Source organism: Anopheles moucheti, chromosome 2 (genome assembly GCF_943734755.1).
Source record: "Anopheles moucheti chromosome 2, idAnoMoucSN_F20_07, whole genome shotgun sequence".
Lineage (NCBI taxonomy): Eukaryota > Metazoa > Arthropoda > Insecta > Diptera > Culicidae > Anopheles > Anopheles moucheti.
The window spans coordinates 97,661,903-97,669,011 of NC_069140.1; the positions used below are offsets into that span (position 1 = coordinate 97,661,903).

Sequence of the window (7,109 nt, forward strand, 5' to 3'; positions counted from 1 at the left end):
TGCCGGTCCTGGTGGCGTGGTGGCGGAAATGAAAACAAAACGGCACGGTTGGAGAAGTACGACCCCATCATATCCTGCTGTCGACGGGATTGGGATGCCCGTTCCTTAACACGTCTTTGCCCGCCCGCAAGCGATAAACGAGGAACTTGAGTTTGCGGAAGGCATCCGCCCAACCTTCCTAGACGCGTACATTTTCTTTTGGGCGCAACATCAACAACAAAAAAAAAGCGTATGTGCGTATGAGACGGGAGCATGGGTGGGTGCCCATTTTTTGTTATTGCTGGTGCGCGTTGTAAGTTATTCCAAACCGTTCCCCTGTGTTCCGTGGCCCACCGCTAGCCACCGCGAGCCTGGTTGGTTCGTCTCGGCGATCGTTTCACTTTTGTTGAAGAGTGCGTTTTATGTTCTTGTTTTTGCAACAGGTGAGCATTCCTCTTCGGCTTGGGGCGATCTGGCGCATTCGCTTTTTGCTAAAACATAACTTCTTGATTTGGGCCTTTGGTTGTTCTCGTCTGTGTGTGTGTGTGTTTTGATGTTTTTTTTGGCACATGTGTTGGGGTGGAAGAATATGTTTTGTTTTGCGAGTTAAGTTTAACGATTGGAATTGGGAGTGTTTTTTTTGGGCGTTTTTTTCTGGATGGTGGCGAAACTTGCGAAAATGGATGCCCAGTATACTTGCACGTTCAAGCTGGAGTCTGATACCCAACAACCAAGTGTTTGAGCCTAGTAAATGGCACATTTTTGAAAGGACATATCGTGAAAGCTTGTTGTCTGGTAGTGCTAGTCCTAGTGAATTATCTCGGACATCTCTGGTGCAAACCTTCAGAGTACGTGCTAGTAGTAGTCTACTACTTTTAAAACAGTAAACAATAGTTTTCAGTAATGTTGAACATATGTCATGCACTTGTAAGGATCGTAAGGATATCCCCCAAAGTTATCAGTTAAGAACCCAAACGAAACCTAATGTGATACCTAGAACAGAATAAACCACTGACTTTTACTAGTTTGACACATTAGCACGGAACACTACAAAAGTGAGAAGAACTGTCAACACACTGAACGATGTAAACAAATGCAGTGACACGAGGCACAATTCAGCTGCACGTTATCAAAAGTGTTGTAATTATCAAAGTTTGCTTTCAATCCATAATAAACCCAGCTTAATTTAGGTAAGTAATGCTCCTCCAGCTCACCTGACCTGATTGATTCCCTCGATTACATCCACATCACATTAAACGCGAGGTTCATTTGTTCTGATTTACTTCGGTCGGTGCGTTGCTTTTTTCGGCTTCGGTCTCTTATCGCGCAGCTTACAGATTGTTTTTCCCACTCAGCAGATGCAGATGAAAAGTTCGCCCGCACGCCAAAATATCTTCAAAGCACTGGCCACAGGCGTAGTTTGCAAGTGTAATTAAATTGCACACTTTTCACCGAACCTTCCGGTGGAGCGTCATCCTTCGTGCGTCCCAGATAAAATCAGAATAATTGAAAAGCGCGTTTTGTTGTCGGTAAGGAAAAACACAAAAGTTAAGCTGATGTGGTGTGGTGTGGTGCGTTTTAGCTGTTTTTCTTACATTTGCAGTACTGGGGATCAGGAAGAATTGCGGCGAAGGATCTTCTGAAGCTTCCCGCGCAAATACACAAACACATCACCCGGCTACCGGGCGGTTCGATGTTGTGAAGAGGCAGATTCCCTTCTCTTCCCGGGGGAGCATTATCTCGCCTTTCCCCATCAAAACGGACGGAGGAAAAGTTTTCATCTCCTTTGGAAACACGGAAAAAGAAGGAAGAAAAAAGAATACGGGACAAAGCTTCATCGCGGAAAGTTTTGCCGCAGAAAGAAATTACATGAAAGCGCTGCCGTATTGCTCCCAGCTGCTTCACCTTCCGCAAACCGGTGCAACAAACATCATAACCGTCGACCGGACATTGGCTGCCGTTGGAATACTGGAAATGGAAAATCGCAAATACGAAACGAAATGAAGTTACGCGCTTTGTTGGACGACGGTGCTGCTAAGTGGGGTAAGTAAGAACTTTTGTACCGCGCGCGCTTCTTTCAACGCACTTCTGCAGCACAGAATCAGCAGAATTACGCGGGGGCATCAGATCATCGTTGCCTGCGGGACGATTCAAGAAGCAAACCTATCACGCCTGGGCCGTCCAGTGTAACGAATGTTTCGTGGTTGGGAAATCTTCCCCATTTTACGCGAAAGGGCGATGGACTTTTCGTGAAGTTGCTTTTTTTGCTGTTGTTGTTTTGTTTTTGCAATATCCTTCAGCAACCGGTGGGTAGGAAAAGAAAATTACTTAAGACGGGCTGCGAATGAAAGGGAAATGGCGGGTGTTTCGACGAGACGCAGAAAGAGAAAAACGATTCATTTCATTTGAGAAAATTTAATTAGTTCCCTATCTATCCTGGGAAGCCGTTTGTTTGTGCGCAAGATTTTCCACCTGCCCATTCCAAAACGACCCAAGCGAACGATGGGGTGTGGTGGGGCTGTGTGTTTTCCTCGCTCCAATTGCTTTGTTGCACATCATAGGGCTTTGTGGTTTTTGCTTCTTTCCGCTTTTCGCGCACGGAAGGGCAAAATGCGGCGAGAAAGGAGAACAGTGGGATCATCTTTTCTTGCTGGTAGCCACCAGAATCGGAAGGAAGCGGTTTTCTGTCCGCCATCGTATTTTTTTTTTTTGCTCTAGCTATGTTTTTGTTATTTTGTCCGCTGCGGATGCGGGGCCGGAGTGTCCTGGCGAACGGAAAACGGACGCCATAAACGGTAGGAATGGGATAGAAGAAAGCTTATTTCTTAGCACAGCTCAAAAGAAGCCGCGAGTCGTGCGAAGGAGAGTTTTTCTTCTATTCGTCTGTTGTTTTGATTAAGTTTGTAAGGAAAATTACTTTTGGAACAATGGTTTTAATTATAATTGCGGGAGGATGATCCAATTTCCTTACGCCAAATCCACCACACCAAACCAATGCGCCTTCTGTCTGTTCCCCGCGTACGTTAGAGAGGATTTTTTGTTGGATGAAAACCGTACCTGGGAGCGTTTCGGGATCACCATGTCGCTTTCGTTTGCGTCATTGCATTGGTGGTCGTGATGGTCCTCGTAATAAGTCAAGTGTTTACCAAGGGATGCGAAGGGTGTTCCGGGATAAGTCCATTTGCAAACGAAACTAAAGAAATTGGACCGTGACGGGTGCGAGGGAACACAAACTTCTCTAGTTCATCCTTTCTAATCGTCGTGGGATTGTAATTTCATTTTTTCCATTCTTTATTTTGCAGAACCGAGCACCAAGCGAATCGATTCGTTTTCTCGGTCCTTTGTAGATACAATGCCTTTCCAGTTTTGGGAAGATGGAAGAATGGTGAAGCCGAAGGATGTGTGTAAACATGTTATAAATATTCATAACCGGTGCGTTAGGCTTGCGTGCTTGCAAACGGCACCGAAAGATAGTTGCCGAAAATCACTTCACTTTGTCGAATTTCTTGCAGATTGTTGATCCTTACGGGTTGGTTGTTATTTGGTTAATCCCCTTGCCGCGTTGCGAATGTGATTCCTTGCAAGGGTCAAAGCTGAATGGAATGTGTGAAAACGTTGAGCGAAAGAGTGAAAGCAAATAGAATAGAAATGTATTTTACCCCTCCGATGCGGATCGATGCGAATCTGAGAATTAGATGTTGACTGTAGATCTTACTATACACCGTTGTAGAAATGGTTGTGTGATTTTTGAAAATAATATTGCATTGCTTACCGAACAGGAAATTATGTATGTCAGAGTAGTAGTAGTAGCGTTCATACCACTCAGTTCCGTGATCAACACGACCTTAACATTATCTGTTGCGTGGATCTATTTGTTGCAATCATCAGAACGATCTTTTGTCACATAATTGCGCATAATTGGCTCATGCAATGCTGAGCAGCAAAAGACGACACCCTTGTTTCATCCGTTCGAACAGATGCATTTTGCATTGTGTCGTGTCAATGGGCGCTAGGAAAGAATGGCCGAAACGTTAAATGGCCTCTTTAGGTCACATATGTTTCACATCCTCGAAAAAAGATAGCCGGCTTTCTGCTGTCCTTTTTTGCTTCCATCGCATTCAACTGTCTCGCAACGGATGAATGGCGCTCAAAGCGAAAGCGAAAGGATAGGAAAAAAGGCTCGTGCAATGTTGGGCTTTTGAGTAGGGTTTAGCAGGGCAGGCTAGCGTGCAGTGAATGGTAAACTGTGTGCTTCTAACCCGGTGAATGCAGGAAAGGGTCGCGAAACCAATCAGTGCCAGTGCTGCGGCCGAAAATCAGGTGGAAAATTTCCAATTTCATGCCCAATTTCCTTTTGCCAGGGCCGCAAACGATGCTTGGAAAAAGTCTATGTCGGTATGTGTCCGAAAGCGACGGATGTGAAACGTAGCACACCTGCAGGTCCTGCTTTCGGAATTGTTCGAATCAAGAGTGTACAGTTTCGGTATGTGGTCGCCAGGACAGTTCCCCGCTCTGCGTCGAACGTCATTATCGTAAGTGCATCGGATACATATTGCTGCTGCTCGGACGTCACAACGATGCCCCACGGGTGCACAGCCACGAAAATTGGACCTGTCGCGTTCGATCAATCTCCTCTAATCCTGGATGCAAGCGTACGGGATGGATCGGGCTTTGATGCGGTCGCCATACATCCTGCCGATTTATCTTACACGCTTGTCTTACGCTTGCCTTGTAATCATGGCTCAAAACCCCCCCAATGCACTGCACTTGCTGCTCTCGTGCAACATCAGCCGATACTAAATCACGATAATTACTGCGACCCCGCATTTTACGGTCCTGGCCAATGTCCGGCCTCTCGCACGCATGATCAATCAAAATTATATGCATCAAACCGTATTTTTGTGTGCGCTTTCGATGGAAATTTCTTGTGCAGAGAGGGAAGATTTCGCCATAATCTCGTGCACAATCGCGGTTCCAGGTATGGACGGGCATGCATGCGTTAAGGTAGGGCCGTTTTTCACTCCGTCAGCTAGTGGCAGACTCTGGACATGTTTCAAATGTTTTGCATCTTGTGAGTTATTTTGGGTGGATGATGTTGGAAGATGCAATGCGGACGGGAATCTTCGTATTAAGTAGCTTTTCATAAAAAAGTACGTACGATTTTTTTGAGAGAATTTCTATTAATTTTTGAATATTTGTACTAGAAGCTTATTTTACGATTTAAAAGTTAACATGTTTAGAAAACATGCCAATTTCTCAACATTTTCCTTGAATCATCACACAAACGGTGCTGGATCATCAATGCATAAAGGAGTACACGCCTCTTGATGCTCAAGGATTCTCGGACATTCTTAATCAAATCACCCATGTTCCTTGGATCTCCTTCTGCAGCTCTTTACCTTCGCTAAGCTGAGGAATATTTTTGCATACACGTAACGCATTTGAGGGGGGGCAATTTTTCAAAATCCTTCACCGGTCTCTTCACAATGCCCTCCGTAAAGCACCCATGGGTCCGCGAAGATAAAAAGCGAAAAAGAATCCAAAACTGCGCCCAACGCACCTTTGGTTGCAGTACAGTTTTGTTATGTTCTGGACACAAAGACAAAAAAGTGCTGCTGCTGCTGCTGCTCTTGTCGTTTCAGGTCATTTTACCCTGAAGGCAGTGAGACTGAACTGTACGGATGGCTTTATGCGAGACGAGATAAAGTCTGGCAAGGCACCGGCGACTAAAACTCATCAAAGGAAAGGCTTGTGTGAATGAGTGGTTGACGATTGTATGATAATATTAGCAAGTTTGAAAAAAAGAGGAAAATACTTGTAGCAGAGTGAATCAGGACGATAGTTGTTGTGTCGTGGTTTTGTTTTAAATGAAAAACTTGTTCCTTAACAAATAATTAGAGATAATTACATCCATTTTCAAATGAAGGATTTGTAAAATTTGAATAGATTTATATCTAAATTTGAAACAGATGATTAAGGCGGATGGGTTTGGGATGTTTTTGTATGAAGCGATAGGATGTTTGAGCTTTTGAAAATGGGGTATATGATACTTAGAAGCATCTCTTGATTAGAAAGTGATGTATAAATTAGTTGCGTAATTCGTCACCAGAAGCAGGATGGCGCAGTGGTAGCGCGCATGGGCTGTTACCCCCTGAGGTCCGTAGATCGAAACTACGTCCTGCTTGCTTTTATGCGCGCACGCAAATAGTTTTGAGCTGGAAGTTTTTTCCTCTCCTTAGATATACACTGTGTTTATTCAATACACGTGTTGTTTGGTTTGATGGGGTGTGCTTATTGACGTGAACGAAAAATGCCCGGTTAAGTGTTAATAAATCATGATTCATGTGAGTTTTAATCGCTGCAGAAGCCTGTTCTGCGGTATTTCTAACAAGCCCTCATAAAGAGCGTCGCTCCTCTTCTACACGATGGAAAATGAAGCTGAAATCTGCGCGCCAATAATTGTCTTTTTGTAGCATTACGACTGCCCTCGACAATGCGGCGATAAAGCAAACGTGGCGATAACGACAGTCTTACCTGTGCCGATGCAACAGATCGAATTGATGCGTTCCGTACCTCACATGCGACACCGATGCATATGCAATTTCCTTGGTGCTTTGCGTTCTTCGTGCTTACGATATTTTTATGGCCCGTTCGCGGTAGCCTTGCCACTATGGTAGCCGGATACCTTCGACCGGGCAGATCAGTGCGGGGCTTCCTGGCCACCCTTTTTGTTTTGTTTTTAATGCTGCAACAAATGTGCATCTGCACAATATGCATCTCAGCCAGAATGGAAGCGGGGTGGGTAACCGTACGACCGTACGGTGGATGTTGATGAAGGCAACGACATATACCGGCGTGAGGAGCAAAACGGACAGAAGACGACAGTACGGAATGTGTTCCCAAAATGTGTGCAGCACAAACACGCTGGAGCCTTTTTTTTATGGGAGGAAAAATTTCAGCTGGATAAGAAACTACCCCAGGGGCTGTTCGTGAATATGATTTTTCCGTTTTCGCTTTAGTTTTCTCTTATTAGGCTGAAAATAAAAGGGGAATGTGTGCGGGCTGGTTTCGGGTACGGCAATGTGGGTACTGGGCCATCCAGGGGGTTTTGGGGCGTTTTTATGTTGCGT

At 44.9% G+C, this 7,109-nt stretch overlaps 1 non-coding gene across 1 annotated transcript; it reads left to right on the forward strand.

The window, feature by feature from the left end:
- Positions 1 to 6,089: 6,089 nt before the first annotated feature.
- Trnan-guu (transfer RNA asparagine (anticodon GUU)) lies at positions 6,090 to 6,163 on the forward strand. Its single transcript has one exon. It is a non-coding gene; the product is annotated as a tRNA-Asn (tRNA).
- Positions 6,164 to 7,109: the final 946 nt, after the last annotated feature.